We start from the raw sequence: 26,472 nt of genomic DNA, 5'->3' as shown, positions 1-26,472 counted from the left end.
ACCTTAAAAAAAACAGTTTAAAGTATAATTAGTTAAGATCTACAGGGTGCGCCCAAAGTCCATATACCCCTACCTTTTGGAGGATTTTGAAAGCTAAAAGTTACCTCTTAGGAATCCAAAACATTTGTATGGGTTCCTCCATGATCTCTGCATAGCTGAATGTGCCGCCAGGTTCTCCTGCTCATGTTCTGCAACATTTGCGGGGTGACTTTCTGGAACACTGCGCGAACCGCATGTTTCAGTTCATGATCCTCATCCGATCCAATGATTCCCAAAAAACTTTGTTGAGGCGATCACACACAGTGATTGCGAAATGGGCAGGGGCCCCGTCTTGTTGAAACCAAACACTGTCAAGGACGCCCTGGTTTCTCAGTTGTGGGATGAGCCAGCCATTCAGCATTTCCAGATAACTGATTTGGTTAACAGAACCATCAAAAAAACATAAGGGCCAAACAAATGCTGTGCTGTCATTCCGGCCCAGATCATCACGTGGTGGGTTATGCTCAATTTCTTAAAAGAAATGTGGATTTTCTTTTTCCCAGAAAAACACGTTTCGATTGTGGGAGCTGCGATAAATTGTGCACTCGCCAGAGAACATAACCTTTTCCTTCTCAGCATTTGTGGGAAATTGGTGCAGCATCAGATCACAAGCTTCCTGACGTCTGTCCAAGCCAGCATCCAAATGCTCCGCGATTGTGAAAACACTTGTGTCACCCATCGCTTCGTCTTGGAACGTTGTTGCGATTTCTTGAGCGGCATAGGTGTCAGCACCAGACAGGATATCGGAAACACACCTCGAAATACCGGGAAGACTTGGGCTAATGTCCACAGGAACCAAATTGTCATGGTTATTCCTGTAAATGCTCCTAAAGAGAGGGGTATATGGACTTTGTGCGCACACTGTAGATCCAGGGAATAACAAATGTATCAAAATAATTTATAAGAATTATATAATTTTGTGCTTTATCATTACATAGGTTTTGAATGTTTTATTTTAGTGGGAGGTTGTTGGTACTGTTTTGAACAGTATAGTTTCACAGTGTTAATTGCCGCTGCCATCTCACAGCTCATCTGACTGATATTCTCCACCTTCTTCATTTTTCTCCCAATTCCAAAAATATGCATGTGAGGCTGATTCTGAATAGAATGTTATCCAGTAAGGTGAGCATGAGTAGAATATCATACTCAACAAGGTTTGGTTGTGAGAATAAGAATAATGCAATTACCAGAATACTGGAGTGGCATGCCACCCAGGTAGAAATGGTGAGAATAAAAATGAGCAACTTCAAATCCGGGATCATGGTTCACTTCCTAAAAAGAATGGCTTGCTGTTTACAGGTGAGAGGGGTGTATTGTTACCAACTTTATTAAGTATCTCGGGATTTTGTTCAGGAGTGAGAGTAGAGGGTACTGTGAAACTGACAAATTGATACAGCAGAGGCAGAAGCATTTGGGAAGTTGTGCTCATGGATGATGTTAATGAAACTCTTGACATACCAGTTAATCTAAATTCCCATTTATTCCAATGGTGACAAACTCGGCTTATGGCTCAAAAGAACGAGACTGTGACTAAACTGAAGCTCCTATGCAGCATTGCTTTGCTGACTCTTTGCATGAGGATGAGTACCTTGAGCCACTGCTGCTCTTGACCAAGACAAACTAAAGCATACTGGGTATCTAAAGAAATGCCACTGCCACACCTTACATGAGAAGTATAATTGGGCAAACTCCAGTAAAACGAGAGCTAAGCACGTATTCAGGAATTGCTGGATAGTCTCTATCTCTTGGCTAGCCTGGGAGTGCCTGGCACCTCCCCAAGCAGGAACTACAGACATTCCATGTAAAAAGGGAGCAGTCTTCTATGTGCAACATTCTGCTACTTCTGAATCAAATCAAGAAAAGTCAACAGAAGATGAGATGAGAACATGGAGTCTTAATGTGCTTTGTCATTCATAGTTATTAGTTATGTCCAGTCCACCGTGTAAAGCCTACAGTATGTACAATATGTGGTATATCTCTGTGTCATTTTGTGTCCTGGTAAAGTGAGATTTCTGCTCTTTATCGCATTGTGAGATAAATGGTCATTCATTCACCTGCTTGCCTGAAATGCTGCACATTAGGCATCCCTTGGTTTGTTTTGATGGGAAACGTATCTCTTCCTAGTACTTTGTGGTGGTTGTCACAAAAACGTTCATTTGATTCCTGGTACATGCTAGGATTTTTTTTTTAAAAGAAACTTCCTTTTTAGAATGATCTTCTTCCAATGGGCATCATAAGTGGGTAATCCGCTTTAAAACCACACGCTGTGTAATTCTAAGGCAGAATGGCCTGTGCGAGTAATCACTTAGTAACACAACCACTTTCTGTTCTGGTGAAACGCCAGCCAATGTTTCATTCTTGCTGCCAGCACATTCTTTTCTAGCCTTACTTTAGGTAATTGTGCTGCTAGTTCTGCTGCCATATATGTAACTTATTTTATGCATGGCGTCTTTTTTTATCTGTTTTTATTACCTGTCTGTACTTATCTTTCACAAAGTATATTAGTATCCTTTCCACAGATGCATTCTTTAGGGTTTAAACTAACTTTACTGATACATACTGTACACACCTGTCTGACTCACTCTGTTTTATAGTGCGTTGTCCATTAATCTCTGCAGTGATGTTTTCCATTATTAAGTAAAAAGTGTATTTTGCATCTGTTTCACTCTTTAATCCTTACAAATATTACTGTTCATATTTACATCTAAACAACTTTTTTTGCGATATTATATACAGCGTCCAATTTTGTGTTCCTGTCAGTTTTACTGTATTAATAAACTAAAATGTGCTAAACATGTATTTATTATACATGTAAAACTCACTCACTAATACTCAATAATACTCACTTTCTGAAACCCATCAAGTAATAAATCCCTTTCATTTTACTTATCGAGCCATTTTTTACCCTTTTTTTTTTACATTAGACACAAGCTGCAAACTATCTTGCCTGGTTTACGTGTAAAGCAACTCTTCTTACAAATTCTGCGCTGCAAACAAACCGAACACATGGAAGTGTGGGTATCTGTGGACCTGCACACCTCACACAGTATGAGACCTCGGAGTTACACCTCATCCCAGGCGCTATGAAGGAACAACAGTGTTAACCCCCACGCTACCCTACTTTCATATTTTACACAGCTATGTTATTCACAATGAACAAGGAAGTCAAAGAAAAAAAAAACACGAATTTCTGGGAGACGCCCGAAAAGTTTTGTAATACATAACAAGTTTTGGAGTTACCGTTTCAAATAGGAAAGTTGCGCAGCAGACGCGGAAAGAAGATCCAAAATACGTTGCACGCGGTCCGTTCACACATGCGCAGTTCAATTTGGTTGGGAATCTTCGCCAGTGAAATATGAAACCTCTTCCTGGTCCAGTCGTGTATGTCATGATGTTGAAAAAAAAGAAGTAGCGTAAAGCCAATTCAAGATCGTTGATGGCAATCAGCATCCAGTTCTAGCTTAATCTCGGAAGACTATCCGGAGTGCCGCAGGGTTTTTTTTTTAACGGTAAAGTGAAATTATTGCTCTTTATCACATTATGAGACAAACGGCTATTCTTTCGCCTGTTTACCTGGGTAGTTTAGGCGCACTATGAAATGAATAAGATGTATGTTTGTCCGAAAGTTTACGTGTGTTCTTTAGTATTGTAAATCTGAGGAGCGCCTGGATAAATGATTAAGTTTGCCTAAAGAAACACTAAGCATGCCTTCGTTTCTTTTATGTATCTGGAATATATCATTTTGAACCCTGCAATGTTTTTTTTTAAATGACCAACACCATAAAATTACGGTCTAAACGTACTTATTATTACTTCGTAGTTATTATAATCTAAACAGTTGTTTTTTTTGCTTTTTTTAAATCAAAATTGTGATTGACTGTCCAGCATATTTTGACTTCGGTGGATGTATGAAGTATAATACAATATAAAGATAGATCGATATATTTATATGTAACAGATTTAAGGCTTGTAATATCTGCCAAAAAAGCCTAACCTTATCTTTAATCATGAAGAATTTAGACCACGCTGTTTGTTATACTGCTAATATGTTTTTCTGTTATTTTGTAACTTTTGAAATTATAAGGATGAAGCAGTGATTTTAGCGCTGATGCCACAAAGCTTAAGGTACATGGACTGAAATCTCAGCCTGTTTTGCTTAGCAGTGTTCAAATTCTGTTTCTATTTTAAAACTTAATATTGCAGGGATTGTGCCTGTCACTTCTGGGATTGGGAGTCAAAGATCTCCATGTTTAGAATATCAGTTAAATTTGTATACTGTATACTGCCTAGTCAGTAATGAGTATTTACACACACCCACATGTCAGTTCATGCATTTCCCATTAAAGAGAGCTTGTCAGTACAATATAAGGTATGAGGCAGGAAATCAACTTGGGCAGGACACCAATTCACACTCAGATATTCACCCATATTCCATTATAGTACTGTATTATCAAACCTATTTAATATCACAGGGAATCGCAGTTGCCAAAGTTTAGGACACTAAAGTGTGGGATTCTTGCATGCAAGCACACATACACACAAGTACTCACGGGACTAAGATAGAATTGGCCACTAAACCTTACATACATATCTGTGAGAAGCAGGATGAACACCTAACTACTTGGCCCTGCCTTCCTCAACCAGTTTGCTGCTGTTGTGTCATTTTGGTTGGCAATTCCAGCTTGTAAGCATGTTGAAATGCATAAGGAATAGAGAAAATATTAAAATGGACAAACTGGTCAAAGGATGAACATACCATGCCATACTAGACAATATGAGTACAGCTGTGTTTGCATTTAAGAGTGAACAAAGGCATTGTGAACAAAGCCATTGCATGCTTTGGCTTTCTGCTCATTCAGCGCTGGAGATGGCAGCCAGGCCAACCGTGCATACAGGACAAGAAGCAGAGCAAAGGACACTGGTGATATGTCAGTTGTTCGCAGTGAGTGTGAGTGTGAAATGTGGCAACTGTAGAGCATATGCTATCTAAATGGCTCTTTCCCAGTTTTCCAACCCACTTACCTACTTCAGGGCCATATGGAGCCAGTGTCCTTTATTTTGGCACTAGTTTTGCTACCTGTCTAAGATGGTTTGAAATCTAAGTAATCAACATAATCTTCAGTGATAATGTTTGCAGTGCACCATGCAATGCTTGTGTCTCTGTTATATACCATTTGGTGTGTGATTAATGTTTGTGCAACCATTTATCCCTCCATTATCCAACCCGCTATCCTAACTAAAGGGTCATGGTGATCTGCTGGATCAAATCCCAGCCAACACAGGGCACAAGGCAGAAAACAAACCCTGGGCAGGCGCCAGTCCACCGCAGGGTGAACCATTGAGTGGATTGGCAAATGCAGTTCATTTTATTACAAAAAGTATTTGTGATGCAACATCTTTTTAAATGACAGAGGCATAGCAATCAGACAGACACAGAGATGGAAACACAGACACTTACTTTTTTATTAAGGTGGATTGTTTGAAAGGTGAGCATCAGACGTGTATGGTGTGCCAGTCTATCACAGGGCCTACACATTCACAGACCCATACTCATTTAGATGGAGTTTTTTTAGGGTCCCAGTTTTACTGTTTAATGTTCTCTTCTTTTGGAATGTAGGAGGAAATGTGGCGTACCAAACAGATATGGGGTGAACGTGCAAACTGTATACAGAAAGCCCTCAAGCTAGGATTCAAAATCACAACCCTGGAGCTGTGTGGCAAGCGTGCTAACCACTTTGCTGCCGTACTACCCCACCACTAATTATGCACAGAAAATATACTTTATTGCTTTACACCATTGATTATTTTATCAGAAAGTTGGTATGATGCATAGCTAGGGCAAGTTTTTTGGTGAGACAGGCTTTACTGTTCAAGACTGAACTGTCACTGATGCACATACAACATGGTGTTGTGTGAAACCGAAAACACCTTTTAGTAAGCAAGTCTGGAGGCTGTCTCAAGAGATTTGAGGGATTAAGCCATGCTGGAGGCAGGATTAAGCATAGCTGTGAAAAGAGTTTATATTTGATTAAGCATAGTCTCTTAATAGAATGTCTTGTCAATTTAAAGAAAAAAATAAAATGAAAATGTATCAATAAGCAGAGATTAGTGTACACAAATACACAGGTGTTTTTTTCCCAGTATTTACTTTAGTAGGTTCTCAAAATATTACAAGTCTCCACATCAGCAATGTGACTGTGCCGTGTATACTATTGATTCTTATATTTTTGCCGTTAAACTTCATTCTCATTAATATCCATGAGAGATTTTTTCTGAAACATCTGGGTTAAGTTAATATCGATCAGGATTGAGGGTACAGGGATGCTGGAGGCCATGCACATGAATCCACAAATTCCCTGGCTACTGTTCTGTTTTTCTTTTAAGCATGAAATCTAAAATTGAACAAAACAGATTTAGTGGATTTTTGTAGAATTTGATGTTAACCTCCCTAGGTTTATATTAGATAATGAAAATCTTGCAGTAAGTAAACTAATATATGTGTAAAAAATACTTTTTAAAAACCATGCTTATATTAAGTTAAAAAGTGTACTAAAAAGTAAAAAATAAGTCTCTCATACATCACTCGTAAAAAACAAATAAAAGCGTGGGCGCTTTTTTGAATGTTGATTGATGAAAAGCACCTACGCTTTTATTTTACGAGTGATGTATGAGAGACTTATTTTTTACTTTTTAGTACACTTTTTAACTTAATATAAGTGTGGTTTTTAAAAAGTATTTTTATATATATATATTATTTTCAACTTTTTAGTCTAGGGTTTGTTTTAGTATAATTTTGTAATCAATATTTTAACACTTCCTTTCCTTTCACGACCATAATTCGTTCCAAAACTCTGGTCGTAACCCGATTTGGTCGTGAACTGAAGTAATTTCCCCCATAGGATTGTATGTAAATACAATTAATCCATTCCAGACCGTATGAACTGTATGTAAATATATTTTTTTAATGATTTTTAAGCACAAATATAGTCAACTATACCATAGAATGCACAGCGTAATAGTAAACTAAATGTAAAAACATTGAATAACACTGAGAAAACCTTGAACAACAGAGAAAACTAACACTGCAAGAGTTTGCGCTGTAGCGATACGAACCGCTCACTAAAAACTTTTTTTTAATGAGTTTTAAGCACAGGGAAAAAAATGAACATTTAAAAAATCCGTAATTTAATAAACCACCAAGAAAAGTAACATTGCAACAATGCATGCTACGAACCGATCGCTGTAAATAGAAGTGAAGTAGAGGTTAAAATCCAATAGAAAAAAGTCTTTATTAAATACAACGAGGTTAAAACAGTGCTCGGATCTGTCTCTTTAAAAACAAGCCTGGTGCATTCTTTAACTGCCTTCTTGGCCTTATGCGTCCAGTCGTCTCTCTCTCGTGTATGAGTGTGTGTGTGTATTTCTCTCTCTCTTGCTCACTGCACAGGTAGAGACTGAACATGAGCGGAAATCATCGGTACGCATGAACCGAAAGGGAAACTGGCTTGTTCGTATACCAAGTCTGTGGTCGTGAACAGATGCAAAAGTTTGCCAAACTTTTTGGTTGTAAACCGATTTGTACGTGTTCCGAGATGTTCGTGAACCAAGGTTCCAGTGTATATGCACACATCTTCATACAAGATGCAGTTACTAGCGCCATCTGTTGGTGAAATCTTGAACAATTCTTAATATGAAAATTTAATTTCTTAATTAACATGGATTAATCGATCAATTAGGGAAACTGATTATTGATTCATGTATTGTCATTGAAAATGAGTAAGTGTGCAAAATTTTATGTCATTTGGACAATAGGAAGTGGGTTAAATATCGATTACAAGATTTGTACCAGACAACAGACAGGTGAAGCTAATATAAGGTTGGTAAAAACAACAGAAATACTGCATTATGTTCTTTTCAGTACACAGCGGCATCTGTAATCACGAATAATATGTACCAGTACTTTTGATGGCTTTTCATTCTCGCTATCATTTTAATCATGTTTTTAACTGTAAGTATAAAATAGTAATGAAAATTAGCCTTTGTGTCATTTCTGTCATTCCAAAGCAGTAGATGACCTTTTCTTATAAATACATCAAGGTCCAACAGTGGGCTTTAAATGGCATAAATGGAAAAGGTACATTCTGTAGTTCATTGTCTGTTAGTTTTTGTTGTCCTTTTTTGAGGTCTCATAGAGTGATCTGCTTTTGCTACTATACATCATTCTTGTTTAAGATAATGCAGTCTTTCAGCTTGACTAACATGTTGCCATTTTGGTCTGTCTCTATGCTTTGCACCTCCAATATTCTTAACTGAGGTTAGATTTTCATCTCTGCTTAAGTAGAAGCACCAAATGCCCCTTCGTAGTTATGTTTTGTTGAACCTTTTAGTTCACAGCTGCATCTTTGGAGAGAGTAAGAAGAGCTCCAGAAATGTTTCTTGGTTGAAAAAAAACTAAAACTGTGCTTGGCAATGATTTTTAAAGGATAGTATTAAGCTTCACAGCATGGACTATCATCATTTTTTTTGGAGCATGAAATCCATACTTTGAGGCCTACTGACTGTTCTAAATGACCAGTTTGATCAGACTTGTTGTGTACTATTATCTTTGACCAAGAGAGAGGTTACCTTGATTAACATTGCTGCAGGAAAACATTGTTCCAAACCTTGTTCTGTGTGATTATACCTAATTAAAGCCTCAATGTAGAAACACCAAGATCTTGAAGCTGATGTTTGTAGATCATACCTGACACATAGACTAGTTTTGCCACACCATTGATTTCAGATTCAAGCTTGCATTTCCTGTTTTTTCAAAGTAAGCTCTGCGGTGATTTCCTCATCCGATTCTTATCCCTATTTATGCTGTATATGCACAGTCAAGCTGTAGAACATCTGTTTCCACTACAACTAACTTCTTTTTTTGTATACAGCATGCAGTTTTGAACTTAACGGACTGCAGGAAAGCACATTCTCATATTCTTATATTTGCTAAAAAAGGGTACATAACATAATGTGGGCATTCAGATCCCTTAACATTTTTATATAGACCTTTACCTGTTGACAGAGCACTGCAAACATTTTCATGTTAATTAAATATAAACACAAAATATTTAGTTCTGTTATCTGTATAGTGTGTCTCTATGCAGTGCTTAGATGTCAAAGAAGGCATCCACTTACTGTATAAATACTATGAACACCATAATGGATGGACAGACATCCCAATTGGGATGGAGGCCAATTCCTTCCACAGCCAGGAGGCCATTATGGTCAAAGTGGTGGACAGTGCAACAAGGCCTGGTTGAGATTCAGGCCTTGCCCCAGTCAGATAGAAAAGATAATGGATGTGTTGGTGGGCATATACTGTCAAATGCAATTCATCCCCCAGTGTGATAGGTGGCAGTATTCATCTGGCTTGGTTCCAGTCTGGACATCTGCAGAGTTTCCCAGGATGTGTAATGTAGAACGGTGGTCCTGTCAGGGTCCTTCGGTGACACCAGTGGGTGTTGTGGGGAGAGAATGCTTCCAGTAGGCAATGTCATGACATCAGAACTACTCCCAGGTCCCAAATAAAAGAAACCACTCTGCCTCATTTAATAAGTCAGAGTCGAGAGGTGGAAAACACCTCATAACAAAGAGGAGTGGAAGGAAGTGGGAAAGTTGCCATTATTATATGGTACACTGCTGACCAACCAAACCAACAACCAATCAACTGTTGGTGAAGAAGCATTCACTGATCTTGACTTTGCCGACGATGCTATAATCTTTGCAGACTCAGTGGAGGCTCTGATCGGGGCTTTTGAGAGACTGAGTGAGGAGTCTGAGTGTCTGGGCTTGCGAGTGTCCTGGCTATAAATCAAGATCCAGGTTTTTAATAACCTCTTAGGCACAGCCATCAGCAGTGTGTCTGTCTTTACAGTCCTGGTGCTTCCTGTTTTGCTATATGGTTGTGAGACATGGATGGTATTCAGTGACCTGAGATGACGACTGGATTCCTTCAGTACTGTGTCTCATTGGAGAATTCTTGGGTAGCTCTGGTTTGAATTTGTGTTGAACGAGCAGTTCATATATTCCCGAATGAGGCACAGTACTTGCATTTTGAGGGAGTGTCAGATACCGTACTATGGCCAATGTGTAACGATTGCTCGAGGGTGATCCAGCTTACAGTAGCTGGACCAGGCCAAAGGGATAACCATGTAACACCTAGCCGTGGCAAATAGATAGTCATTTCAAGAGGTTGGGACTGGACCAGGATCCCAAGCTGTTTTGTTGTGTGGTGGGTGCGGCAATGTGCTGTACAAATGCATGCTCCCCATCCTGATCTGACTTGACAGTGTTGGACTGTGTTTAAAGTTTGTCAAGACATCATGTTATAATAAACATCTCTGTGCTCCCACTGTTGTTCACAATATATATAAACTATGCTTGTCCATTTGGGAAAATTCTGGGAAGGTGTAAGGGATGTAGTTGCATGCATGTACGGGCTTAAAATTGGACATAAAATTAAAAATTAATTATATTAAAATTGGATTAGAATAAAGTGAGACATGTGGGACTGAATAAAGTAAAAACATGCCTGTTATGGTTTCTATAAAATAGGGCACAACCAAAGGTAAAGAGTCAGGGCACCTCCTTGGGGACCCTGTATATTACAAAAGAAAGAAAATCTGCAGTAAATATTGAGTACAAGTAGTCGTCGACTTACAACCATGTTTGGTTCCGATAAACTGGTCATAAGTAGATCTGGTCATAAGACGGACCAGTATATGTACAGTATTCAAACCAGACAGTAAGTATAGTACTGCATAATAAGTCCATTAAGTCATATTTTGTTTTCCATCCATCCATTTTCTAACCCGAATAGGGTCACGGGGGTCTGCTGGAGCCAATCCCAGCCAACACAGGGCACAAGGCAGGAACCAATCCTGGGCAGGGTGCCAACCCACCGCAGGACACACACAAACACACCCACACACCAAGCACACGCTAGGGCCAATTTAGAATCGCCAACCCACTTTGTTTTATATCCTTTTTTATCATCATACTTAGCATATTGTGTACATTTTCTAATGTTTTCTTTTTTGTAATTTGTTTTATTTTATTGTTTTGTTTCATTATTACTGTGGCCCGCATGGGTGCTGAACCTTTAACACCTTCACAAGTCCTTTCTTTCTCTGTGTTATGCTATGTCATCAGTGTGAGCCTCTCCCAGTGTTCATTGTGTTAACTGTAAGAGGAGGTATTGTACTGGCAGAGTTTGAGCACTCGTTTTTCTTTTTTAACATTTCAGCCTGGTAATACTAAACATTAACAGATAAAGGAGTTCAGTGTGGTTTCATTACCCATTCATAGTGGTTCACACGAAGCGGCACATCGTGAGTCACAATGCAGAAGCTTTGGAGGTTAACTAGATTCAAAGCCAGAGCGCAGCAGTACAGCACATACTGGTACAGTAGGATAACTTAAAGTCACGTGCAACTGCAGTCAATTTTTTACTCCCTCATACTGCTTGATTACTTTTATTTTTGTGTCGAGATCAATTGCCTTTTTTCCTATAATTGTAAGACAAATGTAACTTAACAGAGTTGAAAGTGCTGCCAATAATAAACTGAGATTGAGATGAAAGAGTAACGGTATACAGAGCTGGCATGGCGAAAACTGCCTTTTGCCTGTGAGACGCGGTAGAGGTCGCATGTTGAATGGTCGTAAGACGCATAGGTTGTAAGACGACGATTATATGTACTCTTTTCAGACTGGAATTCTGGATGGGAGTTGAAACAAGATGGCCAATTTCCAGGTTATGAGTGGCAGGAAGGGGAGGGTTCAGGCAGGTGAACAAGGAAGTGACATCAGAGATGAAGTGGCTGTCAATCTTAGGTTTTGCATAAGTAGAAGAATCAAAGGTATTAGTACACAGCTGGTAGGTAGGCTTTTCAGCTGTCTCCCGTGCTCATGCATGTGACACTGCAAATAGTCTGGACAGCACTGGACACAGTGAGAGATAGAATGTTAAAGACTCCAGCATAAAAAAATTGTTTGCTTTACTGGAAAATGAGTGACAAGAGACTCTCATCCTGCAAAATATGCTATAGCATGAATAGGATTGGAAAACACAAAAATTCATTTTTGCTTCTTGGTTGTCCTTGGCCTTTTAATACATTATATGTTTGTGTTTAAATAAAGCCAACCAACCATACTAATACCAAACTGTCTAAATTTCCTTCTCTGTATCAGTGGATGTACAATATATAATAGTACAAAAAGGTCATTTGTACAAAATGGACTTACAGTAATTGTAAACTATTGATATCCATTTAAATTTCTGAGCATTGCATGTTCATAAACCCAGAGTACAGATAAACTAAAACTGTTGTAATCATTTTTAAACAAAGATTAAAGTACTACAAAAATAATGTTACTAATTTGCTGTTATGTAACAAGACCTTAAAAAGGCTTATTTTGGTCTTCATTACACTTATAAATCATCAGTAGATGCTTTATGCAGTGTGGCAAATTGACGTGATGGTGCCATTGCTTGTTAATATGAAGGATTCACAGGTCTTATGCTGAATATCTAATATATAACGCAGAGTAGATGTATGTTTGTCTGTCCGCCATACAAATCTGCAACGGGTGTCCGATCGCCACCAAACTGGGCATGGGGCTCCTTTGTGACCAGGAGAAGGTCATTGGGTAGGTTTGGTTGGGAAAAATGTTCGTGGTCAAGTGCAGGGCACCTTTTCACCGACACCATGTTCGGCACATGTCCCCGTACTTAAGATGGCCACACGTTGCAACAGATGGTCACCGCGGCGCCATCTTGTGTCGGCTTTGGTCTCTGTGCATGAAGAGGAACCGCCGTATAGATGTAAAACGTGAACAACCCTGGCTGACACACTCGCGTTTTCGCACGTCACACTCCCACACGCATTGATAGTGCTGTACGAATATGAGAGGGAAGAGAATTCCCAAGTTGACGAGCACTATGAGAGACGCTCGAGCTCCCATAGCACACAGTTTGATGTGTGGTACAGAAACTTGAGCTGCAGATGACGATCTGAGTGAGGGCATCTGAAACACCACACCACACAAAATCAAGAGTGGAGGAACTTACAATAAAATGTCCATCAGAAAATTGTTTGTTCTATTTCTAGGTTCTGTTTCTTTTATTAGGGACATACACCGATTATAGATTCCCGGGTGACGCTGGGTACTCCTGCTAGTGTAACATAAAGGGAAATGTGTCTCAGTTAAGCCACCTCAGACAACTCCAAAGAGAACTTTTGTTCAAGTTCACATAGCACAGATGAGTAAGCACTTTACTGATCCTTTGTAAGTGTTATGAAGACCCAAAAAGGTGTTTGTTAAGGTCTTGCTATATAATAGTAAATGAATAAGAGATGCATTTCTGCAGTACCTAAACTAAAGTGTTACCAATGAAAGCTAAAAAATGCTAAATGTGTAGAACAATCTGCTTAAAGTTGTAACGGTACATTTTAACAAGGCCACAAATAAGACCCATTTCAAGTTGAAGTGAGATCAATAAAGAAAAACCATTGAACCAAACTGTATATTAACAAAGCAGGCAAATGTTTGTATATTACAGAAAAATACAAGAGTTCAGGCTGAATAGACACAGAAAAATTCCAGAGTATCATTCCTTCTTCAAATGAAGAAGTTGAATACTCCATGAACAAGACAGCTTAATCCCAGTACTGCAGGATTCTCGTTTATTGCATTATGGACACTTAAGTGCATTTTTAAGATTATCTCTTAGCTCCTAAAATGTAAAAAACCTAAAAGCATAACAAAGCCTAACGTAACAAAGTATTTTGTTGCTGTTTGGCTGTACGGACTATCACTGAATCTTATACCAAAACGTTTGTGAAGTGACACTATATGGTATAATGTAACAAATATGGCAATTTTTAATTTGCAAAACTGATTCCTAAAAGGCTTTGTTGAATTTCAAAAAAAAAAGAAGCAATTGCACAAGACTTCATAATCCAAACCTTAAACACGTGGTGCTCTGTGAGCTCTCACTGAATTAATTTTCTGATTCTGTTTCATCCAGTTTTTGCAGAAATACTTAGTAGATAAAGAAAAGTCTTGACCAAAATGAGTTCCAAGATGGACATCCTTATATTACATCAACTGGTGGAGCCCCGTGTGCTCTTGTTCATGCGACATGGCAGATTGAAGAAATCAAACAGAATAGCTTCCTTTACCAATTAGGTTTCTTTACATACAGTATAATACCTAGGAAGCATTTCAGCTACACCAATCAGCATACAAATAAATGGTACAGTATATTCTAGTAATACCCCACTGCCATTACATACCATTCAATTTCTCATAATAAATAATCTTTAACAGTCTTAAGTAATTATCTGGTTCAAAGAAATAAGACTTTTTATATGTCAGCTGTTTTTACAGAACAAAATATTAAGTTAAATGTTACAAATGATCTCCTTTTCTAATTTAAATGTGCTACTACAAACGTCCGGATGCCCTAGTTAAACAAGCAGGCAGTTTCGAGTATGTGTTCCCTCACACCAGAACATGGTCTCCAAAGGCTCAAGTTTATCTGGGTACCATCAGCTGTAAGGGGTAGTAGACCAGTCCTGCTCAGAAAGCCATTTATCTCAAGGCACACCTTCACCAACACATCCTTACTTGTTTATAATGGGAAAATTTAGTACTGCCTTATGATGGAGATAAAGGTAAATTAAAAAAAATGCATTTCATAATGGCAATTTTTTTTTTTTCTGCCCTAAGAAAATCCTAATTGAAAACATACATCAATATATGCAGGCACTCCTATTGTATCTTAGATGTGGCAGACAATCGGTCAATCGGTCAATCAACTTTATTGCTTGATTGCACTTTTCACAATGCACACTGTCACAAAGCACATACAAATCACACAAGAATGCATCCCAGTCAAACAACGTAAAGAGTTCAGCAGTTGTATGAACAAGAGCCTTTAAACATTTAGAGAAATGATGGTAGTATAGGTCCTTATGGAATCTGTTTTATTTTTTCATAAATTCCATTTTTTTTGATTTTCAGTTTCAACTGTTTTATTTTTACTTGATTCAGATTTTTTTTAACCTGTAAGAAAGTAGTAACAGCTTCAACAAAACAAACAATAATGAAATTGCCCTTTACATTCCTTTTAATGAAACAGCACATTAGCACAACAGTTCCATTCATCAGGTAGGAGCCCAGATCCTCCATGATGCTGTATGCTGAGATTGCAGTAGGATACCGAGTGCCCTCCAGAATTGTAAGAGCTCTTACTCGTTTGATGTATCCTTATGAGATGAAGGTTAACTAAAAGAAAGAGTGACCTGCTTTTAAGGGCTCGTTGCATCAGAGGAAAAGCCTGCTCTTCTGCCCAGGTTTGTAGGTGGCGAGTTTATAACGAAAGAGTCAAATGTGGACCTTGCATGCCTCGTCACTGCGAAGCAAAACATTTATTAAATCCCAAAACATCTTTGTTAATTTTTGAAAGGGAACCGTTAACAACGAGTGCTGTTCACTAATAATGTTTTTCTATGGGAAAGACTGTTAATACTGGTTAAATAATTGTATAATCTAATTGGTTAAGTGATTCACAGTAAATACATCACATACAATTAGAATTGCCTACATAAGAATTACCATAGAGCCAAATGTTTATTCACCTATTGCTATGATGAGAACTATGTGTCCTCGGCTATCAGTGGTTTCATCAACTACAACATGTATTTTGAGGCCATGAATCTTTCCAAGAACAGCGTCCATATGTTGTTCAAAGACACGGAGCAAATGAGTTTGACGAAGACTGCTCCCATTTTCTGGGAGTGCGCCTCCTTGTTTACAATACTTAATAAAGAAAGGACACATCTTCATCATTTGTTTCAAGCGGTATGTCTGACTCACATGGACACAAACTGGCGTCTTGTATCTGATGATTTTGTTGTTTCCTCTGTTACCTGAAGGAGAACACTTTTTGATCTTAATTTCTCCTTGTTTTTGAGATGAGTTTTAGATTTGACGTGGTCATTGCAAATATCTTTTTGTGTCCAGTCTATGCTATGCTGGCAAAACTTGCATAAAAGTTATCCAGTTTCGTAAAAGGCTACTTTTTAGCACCCTAACCTGTTAAATTTTGGGTTTAGGGGCTGTAGCAATGCCGTTGTGGCATTTTTATATTATTTATTAAAAACATTACAAACATTGAGCAATATTAAACAAAAGACAAAACTTACAAAATTAAAAAGTAGCTATATTTTTTTTATCAAAATACTAAAAGTATATATGAAACTGGAAAAATATAACATATTATATTACAATTTATATTTAGTAGGGAGTCTGTATATTTTTACCGAAACCAGTAACCCAATAATTGCTTTTGACACCAACTCCACGACTCTGAGTCCACAGCCCTGCTTGCACCAAGTGCTGCTGGGATTAGCTGTTTATCTGTGTGAAATTAAATATTTGCATCTTAAAATACTACTTATTTTTCATATTAACTATATAAACATTATATGTCATACTAGTGTAGTGTGACCCAGAAGCTGATTAAATTAAGAAGTATATGAATATAAAAATGAACTTTCAGATTGAATTATTATCCATCCTCCTATCCTGTACTCATACTTATACCTCTAAAATGTGAAAATGGAGTAATTATAGTAATAATAATGTAATATTTTTCATATTGTAATCATTTGTTTTATTTATAATTAATAATAACTAGTTGAGTTATGTAACTTTTTAGATGTCATTTGTTATACTATTATGGCAAATGTGCTTTCAAAATTTCTTTTGTGGAACATGTCAAACATCTTTTATTAAATATTACAAGTTCCATTACCAGATTACAAAGTCCTGTTTCTGATTAATACTTTTATGCAACCCTCCTGTAGAATGACAATTCGTGAGCTGGTGGGAGTTGTGTAGGTCAACTTGACTCAAACTACTGATAGACGAACTCCAATGATGTTTGCTTACTCTGCCCTCTCTGATGGAAAGGTTAGATGTGCTATTCAGACAAACACTTGCTTCATGCTCAAAACAAATAAAAACGTGATTTAGAAATTTCAAGGTAGTATTTTTCCCTGTCTATCAATAAAGCAGAATAAACTATTTCATACAAATATAGAGATAAAATCCATCCATCCATCCATTTGCTAACCCGCTGAATCCGAATACAGGGTCACGGGGGTCCGCTGGAGCCAATCCCAGCCAACACAGGGCACAAGGCAGGAACCAATCCTGGGCAGGGTGCCAACCCACCGCAGGACACACACACAAACACACCCACACACCAAGCACACACTAGGGCCAATTTAGAATCGCCAATCCACCTAACCTGCATGTCTTTGGATTGTGGGAGGAAACCGAGCGCCGGAGGAAACCCACACAGACACGGGAGAACATGCAAGCTCCACGAGGGAGGACCCGGGAAGTGAACCCGGGTCTCCTAACTGCGAGGCAGCAGCGCTACCACTGCGCCACCGTGCCGCCCCATGAGATAAAATCAGTATACTTTAATAATTCTGAAAGTTAATGAACAACAATAGCTTTTTGTTTATTTTCTAATGCAATTAGATATTTTCTGTATATCTGTTCAGTTTTTGATCTGTTCAATTTAGGATTACCAGCTCCTACTCCAAAAAGATCAGGAGCTTCGCAGGAAACATTCTTTGAAAGGCTTCCAGTCCATAGTATGGCACACTCGTACACCCACACCCACTTATATTTTGCCAGTTTAAAGTTGTCTATCAACACACCATGCATGTCTTTAGGGTGCAAAACTGGCTATTTAGTTATAACTCCTTCACACAGACATGGGCACACATGTGAACTTCATGCAGACTGACTGATTCAGGAGTCAAACTGAGCCTCCTGGAGCTGGGAGACAGCATTGCTAACCACTATACCACCTACATCTTTTTATTATCATATTAATACATTTTTCTATAAGCCATTTTAGACAAGTTATCTAACAGTTTTTTAAATCATTTTAACCCCTTCTGCCCAATAAGGGGTAATTAGAAGACAAAGCTGAAGCTACCAGCATCAGATGCAAGGCAGAGCCTAGAACTGAAAAAGATACTGGACCTTTGCACTTTGCTGTCAATATGCAGAAGTTGCTCCTGCATGTTTACTAATCCTTGTTGGTAAGGGAATATCACGCAGTCTCTATAAGACAGTGGCAAGAGACACAATTGAATCTGAGTCCCTGGAGCTGAGAGGCTGGTATGCTTACTCAGGAAGAAGAATGGAAGGATGCATCTCCATCTAGAATTCTTTCTTGCATGGTGCCTGTAACTGGAGACATGCTTATCTGTCTGCCTTTATATCATTTAAAAATGAATTGTTTTCATCTCTATATTCTTTGTTCTGTAGGGTCTTTCATATGAAATACTATGTTGTAATACATTTTGTATCTGTTTGTTCTTTGTTCATGGACATTTAATGTGAAATTGATGTGAACCCTTTTCACTGGTACAATCTTTTTCATTGAGTTTCTAACAAAAATACTGCAAGTCCAGAGACGTGCTAGTCAGGAGCTCATTCAAAATTATGAACATGGCCATATATGGAAAGGTCATATGAAAAGGGTTAGACATTTGGTCTTGTCCATTACGGGAGATGGACATGTGAAACAGAACTCTGTTAGCAGCGGTGTTCATTTTTCTGTTATTTTTATCATCCCGAGGTATCCTGTATTTACCCAACATGAGGAGGTTCTATTACAGTATATGCAAGCATATGTAAACATGAGTGGCAGCTAAGGAGCTCAGAAAGAAATGGAAAAGAAAGCTAAAGCTTCATCCAAGCCTAGACAGGCATCAAGCCGAGATCAGATACAGCCTATTGTATCCTGCCAAACTGAAAGTGGACATTCAAGGCAAGCATTATATCTTTACCACTACGAAGAAAGCAGAAAAAGAGCTAAGAAAACTGATCTAGACACCTTTTTTGAAAATACGATATTGAGTCGTATCCTGCCATGGCATGGCAAAGAAGATCTTACTGGCTGTTTGATCCTCTTGCAGTGATACTGGTACTATAATTATACGTCATTTTCTCTTATTAGCCACTTTTTGTTTATGATTGAATTACAATTATATGTGTATATGTACGTATGTGTACATTTTTTTTTTTTATGGGGACTGTTTAACATCATACCCTTGGTTTATTTTATTAGGGCTTACTATGCCCTAATAAGCGGAAGAGGAGGGATGGATGGATGGCTTACTATTGACCTACTGTATGCAAACATTAAAGACGCATACAGCACCACCCCGCTGCCTGCGCTTGGGATGGCAGATCATAACCTGGTTCTGCTTCAGCCTCACTACAAACCAAGAGTGAGGGAGCTACCTACAATCACACGCTCATTCAGGAAGTGGTCCCCTGAGGCAGAGCAGGCTCTGAGTGACTGCTTTGGAACTACAGACTGGGATATACTGCTGGGGTCACATAGTGAGAACATTGAAGAGGCTGTTGACTGCACAACTGATTACATCAACTTCTGTATGGACATTGTAGTTCCAGTAAGAACAGTACGCTGCTATGCTAACAACAAGCCATGGATTACAAGTGACATCAAAGGCCTTTTGAACCAGAAGAAAGGGCCTTTAAAGACAATGATCAGCATGAGCTCAAGTGCGTGCAGAAGGAACTCCGAGTCCAGCTCAGGGCGGCGAAAAAGCAGTACAGGAGAAAGCCGGAGCAGAAGTTGCAGAACAACAGAATGAAGGAAGTGTGGGATGGGATGAAGATCATCACTGGCTGCAGCTCGAAGCGGGGTGCCACCATCGAGCAAGACGTGGAGAGAGCAAACCAAATGAACAACTTCTTTAATAGGTGTGACCACCCTAACCTACTTTCGACACGGAGTACTGCATCCTCCAACCATTCTTCTGCTGATACCAGCATAGCAGAGACATCCTCACCCACAAATACAATTACAGCAGCCCATGTGAGCAGAGAGCTGAGGAGACTTTGTGCCAGCAAAGCAGTGGGTCCAGATGGAGTATCGCCACGACTGCTGAAGGTCTGTGCGCTGGAAGTGGGGAGTCCTCTACAGTGCATCTTCAACCTTAGCCTGGAACAGGGGAGAGTCCCGAGGCTTTGGAAAACATCTTGTGTCACCCCAGTCCCAAAGGTTTCACGTCCTAGTGAGCTGAATGACTTCTGGCCTGTTACTCTAACGTCACATGTGATGAAGACCATGGAGCGGCTGCTGCTTCACCACCTGAGGCCACAGGTCCGCCACGCCCTCAACCCTCTGCAGTTCGCATAACAGGAGAAGGTGGGAGCGGAGGATGCCATCATCTATATGCTACACCTCTGCTCCTTAAAGACAAGCTTCCAGAGATGGGAGTAGATTCACACCTGATGGCATGGATTGTGGACTATCTCACGGACAAACCTCAGTATGTGCGTCTTGGGAACTGCAGGTCTGACATTGTGGTCAGCAACACAGGAACACCGCAAGGGACTGTACTTTCTCCGGTTCTATTCAGCCTATATACAACGAACTTCCAATACAACTTGGAGCCCTGCCATGTGCAAAAGTTCACTGATGACACTACTATTGTGGGCTGCATCAGGAGTGGGCAGAAGGAGGAGTATATGAAGCTAATCAAAGACTTTGTTAAATGGTATGACTCAAACCACTTACCCCTGAACACCAGCAAGACCAAGGAACTGGTAGTAGATTTTAGGAGGCCCAGGCCCCTCATGGACCCTGTGATCATCAGAGGAGAATGTCTGCAGAGGTGCAGACCTATAAATACTTGGGAGTGCAGCTGGATGATAAATTGGACTGGACTGCTAATACTGATGCTCTGTGTAAGAAAGGTCAGAGCTGACTATACTTCCTTAGAAGGTTGGCGTTCTTCAACATATGCAATAAGATGCTGCAGATGTTCTACCAGACGGTTGTGGCGAGTGCCCTCTTCTACGCAGTGGTGGGCTGGGGAGGCAGCATAAAGATGAAGGACGTCTCACACCTGGACAAACTTGTTAGGAGGGCAGGCTTTATTGTAGGAATGAAGCTGGACAGTTTAACATATGTGGCAGAGCGACGGGCGCTAAGCAAACTCCTGTCAATCATGAAGAGTCCACTGCATCCACTTAACAGTGTCATCTCCAGGCAGAGGAGTAGCTTCAGCAACCGACTTCTGTCACTGTCCTGCTCCACTGACAGACTGAGGAGATCGTTCCTCCCCCACACTATGCAACTCTTGAATTCCACCCGGGGGAGTAAATGCTAACATTACTCAGTTATTGTCGGTTTTTACATGCATTTTTGTTACTCTTTAATATTGTTTTTTGTATCAGTATACTGCTGCTGGATTATGTGAATTTCCCCTTGGGATTAATAAAGTATCTATCTATCTATCTATCTATCTATCTATCTATCTATCTATCTATCTATCTATCTATCTATCTATCTATCTATCTATCTATCTATCTATCTATCTATCTATCTATCTATCTATCCCCTGCTTATCCAGAGCTACTTTTTAACATAATTCACCGAGTTTACTAACTCAAGATTGTTTAAGATCATATTTTATGCTTAATATATTTGGACTGTATTGTCAATTGATATTTCAATTTTAATCCTCAAGCTGCTGCTGGGGGGTTTGTTTTGTTTTGGACACGCTCTGTCTCTTGGTATGTCAGAGGACTGAGACTGTGAAATGTGGTTCAGCCTCACATGGGGAGGCAAAATGGATTAGAAAGAGAGCAAGCTATCTCTAATCTACAGTACATGCCAAAAGTTTGGACACACATCCTCATTCAATGTGTTTTCTTTATTTTCCTGATCATTTACAGCACTCCATCACTCTCCTTCTTGGTCAAATAGCCCTTACACAGCCTGGAGGTGTGTTTGGGGTCATTGTCCTGTTGAAAAATAAATGATCGTCCAAGTAACCTGACCTCTGCACAACACAACTGCTGGTCCCAACCCCACTGATAAAGCAAGAAATTCCACTAAATAACCCTGATAAGGCACACCTGTGAAGTGAAAACCATTTCAGGTGACTACCTGTTGAAGCTCATCGAGAGAATGCCAAGAGTGTGCAAAGCAGTAATCAGAGCAAAGGGTGGCTATTCTGAAGAAACTAGAATATAAAACATGTTTTCAGTTATTTCACCTTTTTTTGTTAAGTACATAACTCCACATGTGTTCATTCATAGTTTTGATGCCTTCAGTGAGAATCTACCAATGTAAATGAAAATAAAGAAAACACATTGAATGAGGAGGTGTGTCCAAACTTTTGGCCTGTACTGTATACTTTTAATCCTTATAATTATAAGTGCCAATGTAACAGAAGGCTTCATGGCAATAACACCTGGAAAAATTGGAAATTAATGTCAAAGCTGTCTTATTTTCAATTCAGACTACCAAATGACAACAACAAAGTTCAGAAGCAATGTCTCCATGACTGAACAGTTAACTTTGTGAGCTGGAATGTTCAAGGTCTGAATCACAAATTAAAGAGAAAGAAAGTAATAACCTAACAGGTCTAAACACTAAAATAGTATTTTTAAAGGAGACCCACTTATTAATTAAGGATCAGTTTTGGCTGTGCAGAGACTGGACTGGCCAAATATTCCATTCCAGCTTTACAAAGAAAACTAGAGGTGTGGAAATTCTCATACATAGAACAGTCTCATTTGTAGTATCAGATGTAGTATCTGAACCTGAAGGGAAATATGTGATTGTCTTGGGTAATTTATTTAACTGTAAAGTGATTTTGATAAATATCTATGTACCCAATGTCCATGATAGGGACTTCATCCAAAATGTATCTGCATCCAATCCCAATGTGAACACTCATAAAATTATAATGGATGGGGACTTTAATTGTGTTTTATATCCAGACCTAAATAGGTATCCTGCCACAGGGGGGATGACATCTAACACCGCAAAGACATTACACAGTTTGTGACTGACCACAACTTATCAGACCCCTGGAGATTTCGAAACCCAAACTCAAGAGCATATTCCTTCTACTCACCAGTGCATCATTGCTGCTCAAGAATTGAATATTTCTTTGTAGATAACAATGTCTTGCCTACAAAAAGGGAAAACTGCTGTTGTTTGATTGGTACAATATGCAGTTGACTTGCTTTGTTGCGATGGTGCAGTATTGTATCGTACAAGATGAAGTTCTGTTTGCTGTAATCTGTTGCTTATACGCTCTCAGGCATATTTGTTATGAACTGAAAATAATGTGAACTTTATTTGAATTGTAATCACACATTGGCCTCCTCATTAAAATCCAGTGCCCTCCTATTAAATTTGCCCTTGTGCTGATCTTTGTTCGCAGTGGAGTTATAGGCATATTTTGTTTTATATATATTGTAATTTTCAAAGCCACCAGTAGATGAATCACAGATGTCGAAAGAGTCCTGCTTGCAACGTATTTTTGTTTTTTTAAATAAGGCTCATCTCACATTACACAGCTTATAGTTGTGTTCCATGTCAAATTTGCTTACTGCAGTTGCTGCTCTCCTCGCCAGTCCATGTCAATTTAAATGACTGAAGATCACTGCCAAAGTCGCATTTAATAATAATAAAATAATTATTTACAGTTATATATTGTTTTTTCTCACTACTCAAAGCACTTTTCATAGTGAATGTGGAGCTACTTCAACCACCACTAATGTGTAGCATCCACCTGGATGATGGGACAGCCACCGTTTATGCTCTAGTTCGCTCACCCCACATTGGCTGTTAGGTGGTGAAGGGGTTAGGGATAGTTAGCCAGTTGCAGACAGCGGATGATTAGGGGGCCAGGACATCAGGATACACCCTGTTCTTTACAAAGGATGCCCAGGGATCTTTTATGACCACAGAGAGTCAGGACCTCGGTTTTACATCTCATCATAAGGCCGGCGCCATTTTTGTGCTTCCCGTAAAACGGGTTGAAGTCTAAGTAATCCAAGTAGACCTCAGTGTTAATGTTTACAGAGCACCATGCAATGTGTATGTCATATTTGGTGTGGGGTTCATAAAAGCAGTGTTTGTGAAGATCTGTAAATTGGAATGACAAACGCATTGCATTTTATTGCTAAAATGTCTGTGCTGTCTTCTGGAATGACAGAGACATAGCAACTGGATTGACACAAAGATGGAGGCACAGAACTGTATTGTTTTGTTAAGGTGAATACCTTGAAAAAACTGAGAATGTTTAGAAAAAAGGAGACTAGACAGAGAAAGCTGGGTAAAAATGTACCTTTAAAATAAAACAGACTTTCGGCAAAAAATTCAAATGAAATGTTACAGGCTCTCCTTAGTTATGACCTACAGTATTAACTTCAAAATTACTTGGACATCGTGCTATCATTTTCCTTAATATTATTGCATTACAATTTGCATACTATCTCCATATGTGTATTACACCTTGCTGTTATCAGTAAAAGAATTTGTGCGGATTTATTTTTTTTTCTTTTACAGAACACATTTAAAGGCTTACAGAATTTCAGATTATTCACTGAATAACTGAGCTTTTGAATCGATGCCTTATTAATGAACAGATTTTCTGGTCAACCTGAAGCTTGACTCTGTACCCTTCAATACAAAGAAAGTTGAAGAGTGAGATGAGTTAAAACTGCATAGAAGCTGAGATGGAGATCATAGACAAGAAAAGTACACCCAGAAGCCTGTAGTCAGGAACAGCTTCAGGCCTAAATATCTTTAAACGCCAGTCATATCTTGACTATCTCAGAGCAGGGCCGTTTCTGTGCATAGGTGATCTAGGCAAGCACCTACCTGCCCTCTAGTGGTCAGGGCACATTACTACAGCCCCATGTAGGGATTCCTATCTTTATTTTGTTTAGAAAAAAATGTCCAGACTGGAACACAAAGAAATGTTTATGCTGTGTGCAGCCGCAGCACCTGCACTGTCCGCACTATACAGCACAATCTATTGCCCAGAAACGTCCCGGAGCAACCTGACATTTTGTTTAAACAATACAGATCTGCAAACACTCGGACTCAAAGTGAATGTCAGATTATATTGTTTTATACTATTTTTGCATAATAGCAATGTTCGGTTTTAACTTCTGATGATCTACATAGTCCAACAATAATACAAACAACAACAACAATAATGATGATATTGCCAATAATAATAATCATCAAACTGTAGCAGAGAAGAGTGTTGAGTGGTGGCTCTGAGGCTAGGGATTTGCACTGGCAATCGGAAGGTTGCCAGTTCGAATCCCATAAATGCCAAAAGGGACTCTGCTCTGTTGGGCCCTTGAGCAAGGCCTTTAACCTGCAATTGCTGAGCGCTTCAAGTAGTGAGAAAAGTGCTATATAAATGCAAAGAATTATTATTATTATTATTATAAGAGACAGACATGGTGGAATAAAATTAAACGATCAAAACAGCAACAGGATTGTAGCTCTTGAGTTAATTGCTAAAAGCTGATTTAACCCAAACTATGATTGTCTCCCAAATGGACATAAATTAAAACTTGTGTTAAAATTTAGCAAATCTCATCCTCTGTTGCTCACCACCATTTGTGAGATTTGCTCTGGGCACACTAAAGCAATTGTGTGTTTTTTTGGATAGTGCATTGCATTATTTGTATATACGAAATTGCGTTTAAAGATTCCTATTTAAAAGATAATCCTATTTAAAGAAATAATTATATTCTCAGTTTCACTGAATGTTGTCATTATGCTAAGTTTTTAATGTAATGTCTTAGTTAAAAAAAAAAATCATATGTAGAATGCCACCATCATCAAATGGCACATGTTTAGCTGGTGGTTTAAATAAATAACTATAGAAATTAAACTGTAGTTTTAGCAGTAACCTAAGTGTTATTTTCTTAATTTTCTTTAACGAAATGTTAAAAGCAATAAAGACTACTAATACAGCCTGATGCCTACTTATTTTCTGAAATGCACCCTTGAAGAGTGTATTTTACTGAGGCAGTCTTATAAACAGATGTTGCTATAACTCGGCATTCTCAAATTATGAATTTGAGGTCCTAAATACATCACTGTCCCCAGTTCTGACTCCAGGCCTCAATGTACAGGTCTGGCAGTGATGACACCTAGGGCAGCAAAAGTCCTAGAACCGACTGCTTAAGAGACATCTGCAAGTCACTGCTAGACTCTCATATGAATGTCTGTGCTTCAGGTAGCTATCATCCTACAAGAAGTTCTCCATGTTTATCTAAGAAAAATGTTACTTAACTCTGATTTCTTATCTAAACATCTCCAAACTCTCGCCCAAAACTAGCAACCAATAGTTACTTTGGTCTCATTAAAACGTGTATCTTTTAAACTATGCAACAAAAAAAAACTGTTTCAATTGTAGTTGACACAACTAAATTGTAAGCCACTGTTATTTTGACAAATATTTTATTTCAAAGTTATATTTTTTTCACAAAGAG

At 38.8% G+C, this 26,472-nt stretch overlaps 1 protein-coding gene across 1 annotated transcript in view; it reads left to right on the top strand.

Annotated features, from left to right (window-relative positions):
• Positions 1–3,393: 3,393 nt before the first annotated feature.
• Positions 3,394–26,472, top strand: part of mfsd10 (major facilitator superfamily domain containing 10) — a 71,447-nt gene continuing 48,368 nt past the window's right edge. The window contains exon 1 of the mRNA XM_039750868.1: positions 3,394–3,548. The gene's annotated coding sequence lies outside the window, so the exon portion shown is untranslated. The remainder of the gene's footprint in view (positions 3,549–26,472) is intronic.

The sequence above is a fragment of the Polypterus senegalus genome, chromosome 4 (genome assembly GCF_016835505.1).
Source record: "Polypterus senegalus isolate Bchr_013 chromosome 4, ASM1683550v1, whole genome shotgun sequence".
NCBI classification, from domain to species: Eukaryota; Metazoa; Chordata; class Cladistia; order Polypteriformes; family Polypteridae; genus Polypterus; species Polypterus senegalus.
The sequence above is the reverse complement of the archived record's forward strand: the minus strand, read 5'-3'. Positions and strand labels throughout refer to the sequence as shown.